Source organism: Globicephala melas, chromosome 2 (genome assembly GCF_963455315.2).
Source record: "Globicephala melas chromosome 2, mGloMel1.2, whole genome shotgun sequence".
NCBI classification, from domain to species: Eukaryota; Metazoa; Chordata; class Mammalia; order Artiodactyla; family Delphinidae; genus Globicephala; species Globicephala melas.
In genome coordinates, this window is record NC_083315.2 from 156,074,719 (window position 1) to 156,091,407 (window position 16,689).

Here is a 16,689-nt window from a genome sequence, read left to right on the forward strand (position 1 = left end):
GGGGTTTACGTGACTTGCTGGGCAGCAGGGTCTCCTGAGGGTGCCCTCAAATCCCTCTGCCTGCTTGTCCCCATGCATAGGCCTTGTGGAAGCCTCCTGTTCCCCTGACACCCCCGGGGATGACTTAGGAGAGCCTCTAGGAGGATGAATGAATCCTGCGTGTGTACTTCCTGCCCCCACTGTGTGACCTCTGGCTGCCTGCCGTGGCGAGCTAGTTAAGAGAACACAGAGGCTTTAGGGCTATTTTCTTTCCTTAGTAATCTCTCAGGAAGCTTCATTTGTATGCAATCTCTCAGGAAGTCTCGTTTGTATGCAGTGACACTGGAGGAAAGGGAGGGTTCAGCTTTGGAAGCTGGGACATTGGATTTGAGGAGGGGAAGGTCAGTGCCTCCTGCAGTTGCGCAGCTGAGTCTGCAAGACTGACCTCCTTGCCTGTCCCCTTCTCATGACCACTCCTCAGGCAGGAATATCCTCTTTAGGGTTTAACTCACTACCAAAGCCACCTCCTCACTCCTGCTCTGCCACACTTTGGAGGCCTTTCAGCCTTCGGAAAGATGCTTACCTACTGTGCGCCCCCTCCCTTTAAATAGAAGAGAAAGACACAGCCAGGGAGGTCAAAGGAGTGATGCTGAAGAGAGAGTGTAAATCAGTGATGTCAGCTTTCCTTCCCTGTCAAACGCAACCCCGGAGCTATGTTCAGCTAGTACACATAGCATTATTCAACAGATCTTGGCTGATTGAAAATAAATTTGCGGGTAAAAAAAAGAAGATTGAGATTTCAGAACACGGTGGGAGTATGTTTAACATTGATTCTCTGATCTCAGAGAAAAGAAAACAAAGGCAATTTTCCTGTGACTTTTTAAAAAATTAATTAATTTAGTTTTGGCTGCATTGGGTCTTTGTTGCTGCGCGTGGGCTTTCTCTAGTCGTGGTGAGCGGGGGCTACTCTCCGTTGTGGTGCACATGCCTCTCATTGCAGTGGCTTCTCTTGTTGCGGAGCATCAGCTGTAGGCACACAGGCTTCAGGAGTTGTGGCTCGTGGGCTCTAGACCGCAGGCTCAGTAGTTGTGGTGCACGGGCTTAGCTGCTCCGCGGCATGTGGGATCTTCCCAGACCAGGGCTCGAACCCGTGTCCCCTGCATTGACAGGCAGATTCTTAACCACTGCGCCACCAGGGAAGCCCTAATTTTCTTCTAATTGCAATCAGAATATCTTGGAGATGAAAGGACTCTTAGTGATTATTCAGTTTCCTTGTTGTTTTACAAATAGGGATTTAATGACTTGTATTTCTCGCTCTCTGAACCTTGCTTACATAACCTGTACTCATATAGTTTCATTTTTGAATTGAATAGAACATCTGTTGGATAGATACCCTAACACTTCTTCCCTCACATTTCCCATTCCTTGCTCATGCTTCCTGAATGTCTGGCTGTCGAGTGGCTCATTAAGCTGGGAAGCAGGCAGTGGCTTTGGGGTCTTTATGCTTTAATCCTGAGTCTTGTCATGGGCTCATGACTTCTGAAGCAGGCCCCTCAACAGTTACAAAAACTGCCTGAGGTTCAGATTTACAAACACTGACAATTTTACCAGGGCTGTTTTGATGAGTGCAGTTAAAAAACACAATGCAAGTTCCCCCACCCCTACCCTTCCCCTTTTAAAGTGCTATTACATGCTACAAACTGTTAAGTAATGTAGATAATCTAGGATGTTAATAACCAAGGTCTGTCCTCCAGAACTACACAGCAAATAGGTGCAGGATTGAGGTCCAGTTCCAGCTCATGGCGATGTGAAGTGAAGGCAGCAAAGTGGCTATGAGGCTTGAGACACATCACCCAAGCTTCACCAAAGCCTGAACTGTATTTGGCCCATAGTAGTTTCTTAATGAATGCTTGTTGAATGATAAATTTGTGTGTTTATAAAAAGACGGGGCTTAAATGCTTTAAAATAATGAGCTAAAAAATATATCAGAACATGTCAACTTTGCCCTGCTTGAGCATACTCAGATGATATGTGTGCATGGCAGGCAATCAACACGTGATATATATATATATATATATATATAAATTATATCTGTGTATATATATGTGTATGTGTGTGTATACATATAAAATACTGCTGTTGCAAAGCTACAACTGCTGCTACTGTTATTCATCCACCCAACAAATATTTTGTGAGTATCCACTATCTGTAGGATGCTGGAGCTACAACTATGAACGACGATCATTTGTATGATGTAGTGGAAAGCGTATGGGCTTTGGAATCAGACACACCTGGGTCTGAATCCTAGCTCTTTCACTTACTACCTCCAGAGTGAACTGGGCTTGCTCACTTCTCTGAGCCTTAGTTTTCTCATCTGTAATGTGGGGATATTAGTAGCATCCTTGAAAGTAGGGCTGTTATGAAGACTAAATGAAGTAAATAACATCTGTTAAGTTTACAGAGTCACAGAATGTGGTCAGTATAGGAAGTTTTTCTACGGAAATGTTTCAGATGCTGTGGCCTTTCGCCACGAGAGGGCGGCATAACCACAGTGTTTGGAACTCGCCTTTCTCACCACACAGATGGCTTTCAGCCTTGAACACAGCGTTACCCTCGTACTGTGAGTTTAATGCAACATTTAAAGGCTTAAACAGCTTAGTATAATACTTTAAAAGTGGCAGGTGCTAACCTCCAGGCTTCTATTCAACTGGGTATCGATAGGAATGATCAATTAAGTGTTCCACATTTCCAGATGTTGAGAATATTTTTGCAATTAGGATTCGGCTGGATCTGACTTTTTGAGTCTTAAAAATTAGACTGTGTTATCTAAAAGCATCAGGCTGTCTGTGGGTATATTCAGAATTTCATGGGGAGTTGGCCCAGCTGTTCAACCCGGGCCTCCTGGCAGTCATTTGAAGTTTGTACAAATTCTTTACTCTGTATAAGACAATCTTTTATTCAACAGATATTTATTGAATACCTACTATGTATCAGACGCTGTTCTAGGTGTTGAATATTCAGCAGGAGGTTAAAAAAAAAGACAAATCAAGACATCATCACTGTTAGTAATATATGAGATTTATCAAATTCCTAAATGAAAGTAACAAATAGGAAAGAAGCGGCACAATAATAGGGCAGGGCTACCCATTCTCACCCCTGGATCTGGAACTATTGTAGGTCCCTAGGAATGGCCCAGCGCTGGCCCTCGCCCATGGCTGAGGCTGGACTTTGCCAATGTGATGTCCCAGCAGGGAACATGCATATCAGTGATTCTAAACCTTTGTGCCATGACACACAGGTGTGTTACTAAGAATTATAAAGAGTACACAAGAGGAGATTTGCTATTACCATGAATCTCAGCCTGGAAATCAGGGAGCAAAAGCTGTAGCTTGCTGTATCCTCCTATGAGTCATTCTAATTTTATTTTGTTCCCTGATTGTGTTAGGAGGGCGGAAACTTCATCTCAGTCAGTTCATGGCTCTAATTCTGCGTTGGGTGGTGCAGCAGGGGGTGATGTGAAGACACTGGTGAGTTGCTGGGGGCGGTCTTTCAAGTCATTGATGTCATCTGGGCCGAAGGTGTCTGTTTAGAAGTCCATGACTCATCTGGTGCTTGGTTATCAGTTCGCTCAGGTTGACAAGGAGACATCCATCCTCTCTCCCATAAGTTTCAGACTCATTAGCTCATTCTACTACCTCCTGTGCCTCTAGGGGCACAGGAATTAATCTTTCACACTCTGTGAGGCCGCAGTAGCCCTGTCTAGCTGTCCCGGAAACACCAGGTAGCCTTTTCTTCTTTGCGTCTTGCTGCCTCCTCCAAAGGTTCTTCCCTGAGAATGGGGATCCTCTTTCCTGCTCCCAGATGCCTCGTCTCACACCTCCCTGGGATTTTAGTGCCTCCCTGGGGTTAAAGTGCCCCTTTCTCAGCATTCCTGGCTTCTAGGATCTCATTGCTTCCCCGGTACACTATTTCAAGCTTAAAAATTCTTTTAAGTCTAGGATTGGGAGAAATCCTTGCTCTTTTATCCATGATTTCTCTCTAAAAACTGATATCCCAAATTCTCTGTTTCACCTAAATTCCTAGTCTTATGCAAAAACCCAAATCTAGAATGAATCTTAAAGGCTGCAGGATTTTCCCCTTGCTGTGACTCTCTACCTCCCTTCTTACTCCAAAATAAGCACAGGCTAAACTTGCTGCTTGGGTGTGGGGAGAAGGATAGAAGGGTGAAAGGAAATACAGGGAAAAAATATCGGTCAGTATTTCAAATACATTATCCTGCCACACCAATAATAAAGCACCCGCATTTGTGAATGATTTATCCTTTTTATAAATTGGAGTAGTTTCAAGGTTATCCTATAACAACTTCCATGCTATTGTTCCTTTGGATTTCAGCTCAATCATTTCTTCCTCAGGGAAGGGTCTTCTGACCTGCCCTCATCTATGCTTTCACAGCACGATTTTTCTCCCTCTCATAATACTTACTCTCATTTAAAAGAATTATGACAAAGTACACATGACAGAATTTGCCATCTTAACCATTTTTTAGTGTACAGTTCGGGGGCATTAAGGACATTCACATCGTTGCGTCACCATCACCACCAATCTGTCCACAGAATTCCTTTCATTTTATAAAATTGAGATAGTTTTAAGTTATTTGTGTGATTCTTTGATTAGTGTCTGTGTACTCCACTAGGCTCTAAGCTCCATAAGGGCTCAGACTATGCCCCGTTGTCCTCATTGCTATTTTAGTCTCTGGTACAGTGTATACCACAGAGTAGTTGCTCAACTGGTCCTTACTGAATGAGTGGGTGGCTCTCACTTGTTCTACTTATATGCATTCTTTTTTTTTTTAATATCTTTATTGGGGTATAATTGCTTTACAATGGTGTGTTAGTTTCTGCTATATAACAAAGTGAATCAGTTATACATATACATATGTTCCCATATCTCTTCCCTCTTGCGTCTCCCTCCCTCCCACCCTCCCTATCCCACCCCTCCAGGCGGTCACAAAGCACAGAGCCCATATCCCTGTGCCATGCGGCTACTTCCCACTAGCTATCTACCTTACGTTTGTTAGTGTGTACATGTCCATGACTCTCTCTCGCCCTGTCACAGCTCACCCTTCCCCCTCCCCATATCCTCAAGTCCGTTCTCCAGTAGGTCTGTGTCTTTATTCCTGTCTTACCCCTAGGTTCTTCATGACATTTTTTTTTTCTTAAATTCCATATATATGTGTTAGCATACGGTATTTGTCTTTTTCTTTCTGACTTACTTCACTCTGTATGACAGACTCTAGGTCTATCCACCTCATTACAAATAGCTCAATTTCGTTTCATTTTATGGCTAATATTCCATTGTATATATGTGCCACATCTTCTTTATCCATTCATCCGATGATAGGCACTTAGGTTGTTTCCATCTCCGGGCTATTGTAAATAGAGCTGCAATGAACATTTTGGTACAAGACTCTTTTTGAATTTTGGTTTTCTTAGGGTATATGCCCAGTAGTGGGATTGCTGGGTCATATGGTAGTTCTATTTGTAGTTTTTTAAGGAACCTCCGTACTGTTCTCCATAGTAGATGAACCAATTCACATTCCCACCAGCAGTGCAAGAGTATTCCCTTTTCTCCACACCCTCTCCAGCATTTATTGTTTCTAGATTTTTTGATGATGGCCATTCTGACTGGTGTGAGATGATATCTCATTGTAGTTTTGATTTGCATTTCTCTAATGATTAATGATGTTGAGCATTCTTTCATGTGTTTGTTGGCAGTCTGTATATCTTCTTTGGAGAAATGTCTGTTTAGGTCTTCTGCCCAGTTTTGGATTGGGTTGTTTGTTTTTTTGTTATCGAGCTGCATGAGCTGCTTGTAAATTTTGGAGATTAATCCTTTGTCAGTTGCTTCATTTGCAAATATTTTCTCCCATTCTGAGGGTTGTCTTTTGGTCTTGTTTATGGTTTCCTTTGCTGTGCAAAAGCTTTGAAGTTTCATTAGGTCCCATTTGTTTATTTTTGTTTTTATTTCCATTTCCCTAGGTGGGTCAAAAAGGATCTTGCTGTGATTTATGTCATAGAGTGTTCTGCCTATGTTTTCCTCTAAGAGTTTGAAAGTTTCTGGCCTTACATTTAGGTCTTTAATCCATTTTGAGCTTATTTTTGTGTATGGTGTTAGGGAGTGATCTAATCTCATACTTTTACATGTACCTGTCCAGTTTTCCCAGCACAACTTATTGAAGAGACTGTCCTTTCTCCACTGTACATTCCTGCCACCTTTATCAAAGATAAGGTGTCCATATGTGCGTGGGTTTATCTCTGGGCTTTCTATCCTCTTCCATTGATCTATATTTCTGTTTTTGTGCCAGTACCATACTGTCTTGATTACTGTAGCTTTGTAGTATAGTCTGAAGTCAGGGAGCCTGATTCCTCCAGCTCCATTTTTCGTTCTCAAGATTGCCTTGGCTATTCGGGATCTTTTGTGTTTCCATACAAATTGTAAAATTTTTTGTTCTAGTTCTGTGAAAAATGCCAGTGGTAGTTTGATAGGGATTGCATTGAATCTATAGATTGCTTTGGGTAGTAGAGTCATTTTCATAATGTTGATTCTTCCAATCCAAGAACATGGTATATCTCTACATCTATTTGTATCATCTTTAATTTCTTTCATCAGTGTCTTATAATTTTCTGCATACAGGTCTTTTGTCTCCTTAGGTAGGTTTATTCCTAGATATGTTATTCTTTTTGTTGCAATGGTAAATGGGAGTGTTTTCTTGATTTCACTTTCAGATTTTTTCATCATTAGTGTATAGGAATGCCGGAGTTTTCTGTGCATTAATTTTGTATCCTGCTACTTTACCAAATTCATTGATTAGCTCTAGTAGTTTTCTGGTGGCATCTTTAGGATTCTCTATGTATAGTATCATGTCATCTGCAAACAGTGACAGCTTTACTTCTTCTTTTCCGATTTGGATTCCTTTTGCTTCCTTTTCTTCTCTGATTGCTGTGGCTAAAACTTCCAAAACTATGTTGAATAAGAGTGGTGAGAGTGGGCAACCTTGTCTTCTTCCTGGTCTTAGTGGGAATGCTTTCAGTTTTACACCATTGAGGATGATGTTGGCTGTGGGCTTGTCATATATGGCCTTTATTATGTTGAGGAAAGTTCCCTCTATGCCTACTTTCTGCAGGTTTTTATCATAAATGGGTGTTGAATTTTGTCAAAAGCTTTCTCTGCATCTATTGAGATGATCATATGGTTTTTCTCCTTCAATTTGTTAATATGGTTTATCACATTGATAGATTTGCGTATATTGAAGAATCCTTTCATTCCTGGAAGAAACCCCACTTGATCATGGTGTATGATCCTTTTAATGTGCTGTTGGATTCTGTTTGCTAGTATTTTGTTGAGGATTTTTGCATCTGTGTTCATCAGTGATATTGGCCTGTAGTTTTCTTTCTTTGTGACATCCTTGTCTGGTTTTGGTATCAAGGTGATGGTGGCCTCGTAGAAGGAATTTGGGAGTGTTCCTCCCTCTGCTATGTTTTGGAAGAGTTTGAGAAGGATAGGTGTTAGCTCTTCTCTAAATGTTTGATAGAATTCGCCCTGGTCCTGGGCTTTTGTTTGTTGGAAGATTTTTAATCACAGTTTCAATTTCAGTGCTTGTGATTGGTCTGTTCATATTTTCTATTTCTTCCTGATTCAGTCTTCGCAGTTTGTGCATTTCTAGGAATTTGTCCATTTCTTCCAGATTGTCCATTTTATTGGCATAGAGTTGCTTGTAGTAATCTCTCGTGATATTTTGTATTTCTGCAGTGTCAGTTGTTACTTCTCCTTTTTCATTTCTAATTCTATTGATTTGAGTCTTCTCCCTCTTTTTCTTCATGAGTCTGGCTAATGGTTTATCTATTTTGTTATTTTCTCAAAGAACCAGCTTTTAGTTTTATTGATCTTTGCTATTGTTTTCTTCATTTCTTTTTCATTTATTTCTGATCTGATCTTTATGATTTCTTTCCTTCTGCTAACTTTGGGTTTTTTTTGTTCTTCTTTCTCTAATTGCTTGAGGTGCAAGGTTAGGTTGTTTATTCGAGATATTTCCTGCTGCTTAAGGTGGGCTTGTATTGCTATAAACTTCCCTCTTAGAACTGCTTTTGCTGCATCCCATAGGTTTTGGGTCGTCTTGTCTCCATTGTCATTTGTTTCTAGGTATTTTTTGTTTCCTCTTTGATTTCTTCAGTGATCACTTCATTATTAAGTAGTGTATTGTTTAGCCTCAATGTGTTTGTATTTTTTACAGATCTTTTCCTGTAATTGATATCTAGTCTCATGGTGTTGTTGGAAAAGATACTTGATACAATTTTAATTTTCTTAAATTTACCAAGACTTGATTTGTGACCCAAGATATGATCTATCCTGGAGAATGTTCCATGAGCACTTGAGAAAAATGTGTATTCTGTTGTTTTTGGATGGAATGTCCTATAAATATCAATTAAGTCCATCTTGTTTAATGTATCATTTAAAGCTTGTGTTTCCTTATTTATTTTCATTTTGGATGATCTGTCCATTGGTGAAAGTGGGGTGTTGAAGTCCCCTACTATGAATGTGTTACTGTCGACTTCCCCGTTTATGGCTGTTAGTTTTTGCCTTATGTATTGAGGTGCTCCTATGTTGGGTGCATAAATATTTACAATTGTTATATCTTCTTCTTGGATCGATCCTTTGATCATTATGTAGTGTCCTTCTTTGTCTCTTCTAATAGTCTTTATTTTAAAGTCTATTTTGTCTGGTATGAGAATTGCTACTCCAGCTTTCTTTTGGATGCCATTTGCATGGAATATCTTTTTCCATCCCCTTACTTTCAGTCTGTATGTGTCTCTAGGTCTGAAGTGGGTCTCTTGTAGACAGCATATATATGGGTCTTGTTTTTGTATCCATTCAGCCAATCTGTGTCTTTTGGTGGGAGCATTTAGTCCATTTACATTTAAGGTAATTATAGATATGTATTTTCCTATTCCCATTTTCTTAATTGTTTTGGGTTCATTATTATAGGTCTTTTCCTTCTCTTGTGTTTCTTATCTAGAGGAGTTCCTTTAGCATTTGTTGTAAAGCTGGTTTGGTGGTTCTGAACTCTCTCAGCTTTTGCTTGTCTGTAAAGGTTTTAATTTCTCCATCAAATCTGAATGAGATCCTTGCTGGGTAGAGTAATCTTGGTTGCAGGTTTTTCTCCTTCATCACTTTCAGTATGTCCTGCCACTCCCTTCTGGCTTACAGAGTTTCTGCTGAGAGATCAGCTGTTAACCTTATGGGGATTCCCTTGTGTGTTATTTGTTGTTTTTCTCTTTCCGCTTTTAATATGCTTTCTTTGTATTTAATTTTTGACAGTTTGATTAATATGTGTCTTGGCATATTTCTCCTTGGATTTATTCTGTATGGGACTCTCTGTGCTTCCTGGACTTGATTAACTATTTCCTTTCCCATATTAGGGAAGTTTTCAACTATAATCTCTTCAAATATTTTCTCAGACCTTTTCTTTTTCTCTTCTTCTTCTGGAACCCCTATAATTCGAATGTTGGTGTGTTTAATGTTGTCCCAGAGGTCTCTGAGACTGTCCTCAGTTCTTTTCATTCTTTTTTCTTTATTCTGCTCTGCAGTAGTTATTTCCACTATTTTATCTTCCAGGTCACTTATCCATTCTTCTGCCTCAGTTATTCTGCTATTGATCCATGTAGAGTATTTTTAATTTCATTTATTGTGTTGTTCATCGTTGCTTGTTTCATCTTTATTTCTTCTAGGTCCTTGTTAAATGTTTCTTGCATTTGTCCATTCTATTTCCAAGATTTTGGATCATCTTTACTATCATTATTCTGAATTCTTTTTCAGGTATACTGCCTATTTCCTCTTCATTTGTTAGGTCTGATGCGTTTTTATCTTGTTCCTTCATCTGCTGTGTGTTTTTCTGTCTTCTCATTTTGCTTCTCTTACTGTGTTTGGGGTCTCCTTTTTGCAGGCTGCAGCAGGTTCGTAGTTCCCGTTGTTTTTGATGTCTGTCCCCAGTGGCTAAGGTTGGTTCAGTGGGTTGTGTAGGCTTCCTGGTGGAGGGGACTAGTGCCTGTGTTGTGGTGGATGAGGCTGGATCTTGTCTCTCTAGTGGGCAGGTTCACTTCTGGTGGTGTGTTTTGGGGTGTCTGTGGCCTTATTATGATTTTAGGCAGCCTCTCTGCTAATGGGTGGGATTGTGTTCCTGTCTTGCTAGTTGTTTGGCATAGGTTTTCCAGCACTGTAGCTTGCTGGTCGTTGAGTGAAGCTGGGTGCTGGTGTTAAGATGGAGGTCTCTGGGAGATTTTCGCCGTTTGATATTATGTGGAGCTGGGAGGTCTCTTGTGGACCAGTGTCCTGAAGTTGGCTCTCCCACCTCAGAGGCACAGCATTGACTCCTGAATGCAGCACCAAGAACCTTTCATCCACATGGGTCAGAATAAAAGGGAGAAAAAGTAGAGAAAATTAGTAGAAGTAGGAAGAAAGAATGAAAGAAAGAAAGGAGGGAAGGAAGGAAGGAAGGAAGGAAGAAAGGAAAAGAAGGAAAGAAGCAAGAAGGAAAGAAAGGAGGGAGGGAGGGAGGAAGGAAGGAAGGAAGGTAGGAGGGAAGGAAGGAAAAAAGACAGAAAGAAGAAGATACAATAAAATAAAATAAAGTATAATAAAGTTATTGAATTAAAAAATAATTATTTAGAGAAAAAAAGGGACGGATAGAACCTTAGGACAAATGGTGGAAGCAAAGCTATACAGACAAAATCTTACACAGTAGCATACACATACACCCTCACAAAAAGAGGTAAAGGGGAAAAAAATCATAAATCTTGCTCTCAAAGTCCACCTCCTCAATTTGGGGTGATTTGTTGTCTAAAGGAGGGAAGGAAGGAAGGAAGGAAGGAAGGAAGGAAAGAAAGAAAGAAAGAAAGAAAGAAAAAAGAAAGAAAGAAAGAAAGAAAAGTAAAGTATAATAGAGTTTTTAAAATTAATTATTAAGAAAAAATTAAAAAAAAAAAAAACATTGGACGGATAGAACCCTAGGACAAATGGTGGAAGCAAAGGTATACAGACAAGATCTCACACAGAAGCATACACATACACACTCACAAAAAGAGGAAAAGGGGAAAATATCATAGATCTTGCTCTCGAAGCCCACCTCCTCAATTTGGGATGATTCGTTGTCTATTCAGGTATTCCACAGATACAGGTACATCAACTTGATTGTGGAGCTTTAATCCGCTGCTCCTGAGGCTGCTGGGAGAGATTTCCCTTTCTCTTCTTTGTTCTCACAGCTCACAGGGACTCAGCTTTGGATTTGGCCCCGCCTCTGCGTGTAGGTCGCTGGAGGGCGTCTGTTTTTTGCTCAGACAGGACGGGGTTAAAGGAGCTGCTGATTCGGGGGCTCTGCTCACTCAGGCCGGGGGGAGGGAGGGGCACGGAGTGCGGGGTGGGCCTGCGGTGGCAGGGGCCGGCATGACGTTGCACCAGCCTGAGGCCCGCCGTGCGTTCTCCCTGGGAAGTTGTCCCTGGACCCCGGGAACCTGGAAGTGGCGGGCTGCACAGGCTCCCCGGAAGAGGGGTATGGATAGTGACCTGTGCTTGCACACAGGCCCCTTGGTGGCGGCAGCAGCAGCCTTAGCATCCCCCGCCCGTTTCTGGGGTCTGCGCTTTTAGCCATGGCTCGTGCACGTCTCTGGGGTCCACGCTTTTAGCCGCGGCTCGCACTCGTCTCTGGAGTTCCTTTAAGCAGCGCTCTTAAACCCCTCTCCTCGCGCAGCAGGAAACAAAGAGGGAAGGAAAAGTCTCTTGCCTCTTCAGCAGGTGCAGACTTTTTCCCGGACTCCCTCCCGACTAGCTGTGGTGCACTAACCCCTTCAGGCTGTGTTCGAGCCACCAACCCCAGTCCTCTCCCGGCGCTCCGACCGAAGCCCAGCCCGAGCCTCAGCTCGCAGCCCCGCCCGCCCTGGCGGGTGAGCAGACAAGCCTCTTGGGCTGGTGAGTGCCGGTCGGCACCGATCCTCTGTGCGGGAATCTCTCCGCTTTGCCCTCCGCACCCCTGTTGCTGTGCTCTCCTCCACGGCTTTGAATCTCCCCCTTCCATCTCCCGCAGTCTCCACTGCGAAGGGGCTTCCTAGTGTGTGGAAACCTTTCCTCCTTCACAGCTCCCTACCACTGGTGCAGGTGCCGTCCCTATTCTCTTGTCTGTTTTTTCTTTTTTTTCTTTTGCCCTACCCAGGTACGTGGGTAGTTTCTTGCCTTTTGGGAGGTCTGAGGTCTTCTGCCAGCATTCAGTAGGTGTTCTGTAGGAGTTGTTCCACGTGTAGATGTATTTCTGGTGTATCTGTGGGGAGGAATGTGATCTCCGCATCTTACTCTTCCACCATCTTCCCAGCACCCCCACCTATATGCATTCTTGAGTAGGAAAGGAGGGAGGTACAGCTAGTGTGCCAGAAATTTCTCACAACTCTGAGTGAACGTGGGCATGTGTTGTACAATTTCACATCTTCTAGGATAATTTGAAGACTTTGGGTTAACGTGGCAGACTCAAACTGCATCTTTCCCCTGAAATCTAATGAAATAAAGAAAAATCATAAACAGTAACCAAAGGAGGAAAGAGATATAGTTATAAGATTATAGGTATATAGTATCTATCTCTCTATATATAGATAACATTTATCTATATAATTATCTAGCTATCTAGTTATAGACTTACAGATATAAGATACAATAACTTTAACAATAACTTTAAAAAACTAGTCTTGGGCTTCCCGGGTGGTGCGGTGGTTGAGAGTCCGCCTGCTGATGCAGGGGACACGGGTTTGTGCCCTGGTCCAGGAGGATCCCATGTGCCGCGGAGCGGCTGGGCCCGTGAGCCATGGCCGCTGAGCCTGCGCGTCCGGAGCCTGTGCTCCGCAATGGGAGAGGCCACAGCAGTGAGTGGCCCGCGTACCGCAAAACAAACAAACAAGCAAACAAACAAAAAACCTAGTCTTTATGGAAAGACTCAGAATGCCCAGACTCTCCAGAAGCTAGACTGGTGAGACAACAAAATTCTGAGAATTCTCACTGATAGCTCCAAATTTGTAGAGAAGCCAACTGAGCAAACTGACCTTTATTTTTCTTCATCTGACTGAGGAATAGTGGAATGGATACTGAAAGAAAGCAATGAGTGGGGGTAGCTCCACGGTCAGGCATGGAATTGGAGAAGCCTGCTGAAGCCCATGGTCACCTGGTGAAACCCAGGGTCACCCAGCAATGGGAGTGAGATACACACATTGCCATGTGCGTGAAATCGGGTAAGGTGACCCTTTGTGCAGTACAGATATCAAATAGTGGAAGAGAGAGCAGGATTAGGTTTTCCAACCAAATATGCCCTGCTCACCATCTCAGGTGAGTTCTTCCATCTGAGTCTTGGACAGGAAACTAGAAGTCTCAGATGCAGTGCAAAGAGAGTCAAGCAGTCAGCCCACTGCATCGTCAGATAGAAAGCCTGCTCAGGGCTGTCAAGCATAAGCAAAATATAAATAGCATGGCAGCAATGCAAACCTACTACAACAAAAGAAACAACAAGCAAACCACAAACCAAAGCAAGCAAGCAAGAAGTATAATACACAGACTTCATTTTAGAAGAAAACATAACTCAAGAAACAGAAGAAAATTCTTTGCAGTCACTTTATGTTATAGAACAGTTTGTTATAAGAGAATAAATATAATCAGTCAAGAACTTAAAGATAATAAAACAATAGAGTAAAATCAGAGAGTTATGGAAGAGCTATGGAATTAAGTTCAAGAACTAAATAATGTCACTATAGAACTAATAACTGGTAACAGCAACGAACAAAATTTAAACATTGCTGAAATTTGAATTATTAACCCAGAAGAAAGGCTTGAGACAATCTTGGTAAATGTAATTAAGAAAACAAACATTAAAGCAAGTAAATTGGGGACTTCACTGGTGGTCCAGTGGTTAAGACTTTGCCTTCCAGTGCAGGGGGTGCAGGTTCAACCTCTGGTCAGGGAGCTAAGATCCCACATGCCTCCGGGCCAAGAAACCAAAACATAAAGCAGAAGCAATATTGTAACAAATTCAGTAAAGACTTTAAAAATGTTCCACATCAAAAAAAAAAAAATCTTAAAAAAAAGCAAGTAAATTGAAGCTAATAGATATAAAATGCAAAAAAATTCAACATAAAAGTATTGGGTGTCTCTGAAGTGTTCAGGGAGATAATGAAGAAAATGTTCTCTAAATTGAAGACAAAACTGAGTCTGCAAATCCAAAGGTCATACTGTATTCTAGGAAAATTAGAAGCATAAAGCTCAACACTAAGACATATTTTAGTGAAGAAGGTGAAATTCAATGATAAAGAAATAATTCTGTAGGAATCTAAAGAGAAAAAGCAAGTCCTCTACAAGGAGAAAAAAACCACCGGTTGGTCTCAGATTTCTCCACAACAGTATTTAATGGCAGAAGACAATGGAACCAGACCTCTAAAATCCTGACGGGGAAATATTTGACCTTGGACTCTTTTACCTATCTAAGATGACGTTCAGGTGCAAAGGGACTTTGAAACACAAAAGAACTTAACAGCACCTCTAGGAACTTCTTGGAAAAAAACTACATGCAAGTAAAGCCAGCCATTTAATGTATGAATCAAAATACAGAATACAGGAATGTTAGAAGCCCTGGTAAATATTGGTGGTGAAAACTGAATTCATGTAAATGTAGAATTAATACTAATTAACTATGGGACATACAGGTAAAGAACAAATGTAAATGTTATAAACATAGACCATGTAAAAATAATAATATAACTAGCAAATATCAAGAAGAGGGGGAAAGAAGAGGAAGAAATGTAGAAATAACAGAGTGAAGAGAAACTCTACCGAAATATGCAGCCTTAATAAAGACTGCAATTCCCTGATGTTTTTAATAAATTCATTTCTTAAGAGAGACCTTTAAAATAATTTTTTTTGAGAAAACATTTGTTTGATGTTAAATAACTCCTTCTATTTCACCATAGTTTCCTTTACTTTTGTAAAATGAAAGTAAATTTGAAACTAATACTTTTTAATGAAAAATTCATATATTAAAAATAAGCTCACTTTAATAAACACATTTCCCCTTTTTCTCTTTTTCATTCATCTATCTTTCCTTCTTTCTGTATTTATGCCTAGAAAGGCACGTGTGATCATTTTAACTTAATACTAACAGTTATTCCTGGCTATGGGATTTGGATTTTTTTTTTACCTTTGGCTTTGTGATTTTTCTGCATTCTTTCCATTTTTCTAATAGGTATGTACCATTTTTATCAAAATGAGTGATTTTTATTTAAAAACCAAAGAAAAGAGTGGAAATCAATATGATGTGTTAACAGTGGTTAATTCTGGGTGGGTGGAAATTGGATGATTATTAGGCTTTTCTTTGTAATTTTCTATATTTTTTTAATTTTAAAAAAATTTGAAGAAAGAAAAATAAGAAGGATAAGTTGAGAATATCTGCTTTTTATCAACTGATTAGCAATCATGCGAGTGTCATTTGTGGCCTGCCATAAATTCAAGGACAGGTTGATAGGACTGGCTGGCCAGAATGGGTTGTAGGATCCGTCATAGTAAGCCACAGGATGACAGGCTGGCGTGGCAAACGGCCACTCTTGGGTGGTCCAGGAGAAAGGTGACAGCGTCTGGGTATTAGGAGTCTTTTTCAAGGCATTGGGAGAATCATAGAAATTTCAAGAGAACAGACAGACCTATTCATCATTGCATATACTTAAATATGCCATGACTCAATTTTCCCCTTGAAGTGTAACACCTAGTAAAGTCTGGGAACACTCATAGGTGTTAATTTTTTCATTGACTTTGTAATTGAATTTTATTCTACTTATTAAGTGTTCATCACAGGGGGAAATATATCAATGAAAACTGGTGAAACAATAAAAGTTTTATACCAAAAATAAGAGCAGATTGATTTTGTTTTATTAATAGGAAGAGGATAGGATGCCCAGACAATAGGTAAAACATAAAACTAGTGTGGCTAAAAAGTAGCTGCACATTATAATGTCCGTAACCATGCTGGTCTGACCCTTCCCTTGGTGCTCTAAGACAGGCAGGCACAGTAAAGTTGAAAGAGCATGAAGTTTAAAGTCAAATTGCTGCTCTTCTACCTACAGTTGCCTTCTCTAGGAAGTGGAGATCCTATGGCCAGCTTGGTTGGGTTTGATTCAGATGACCTATGTGTAAAGAGCAATGAACAGTTCAAGGGAGGTAATTGCTATTGGAGCACATGATGAGCAGGGCAAACCTCTTCCTCTTCTCTGGAATGACCACCGACTAGCCGTTGCCTGAAAAATGTGCTCTCTTTTCCTTACTGCTGTCTTTATTTCAAATTGACCAATTACCGACCCACGCAGGGAGTCCACTGGGGCACCTGCAAACTTAAACATGAATTAAACTTTATTCAGAGGGAGAGGTGGGATGTTCTAGCCCTGATGCTGTAAGAGACGAACATGTGCGTGAGGCCCATGTCTTATCTTGGGTACCGGAGAGCTGGAGGGAGCGCAGAGGTGAGTTGGCTCAGCATTCCTCACTTTCTAGGTAAAGACTGTGACCCAGAGGGGAGAAGGCTTGCTTCACATATTGCTGATTAGTCGTGATGCTGTGATAAAAGGACTCAGCATCCTGACTTAGCAT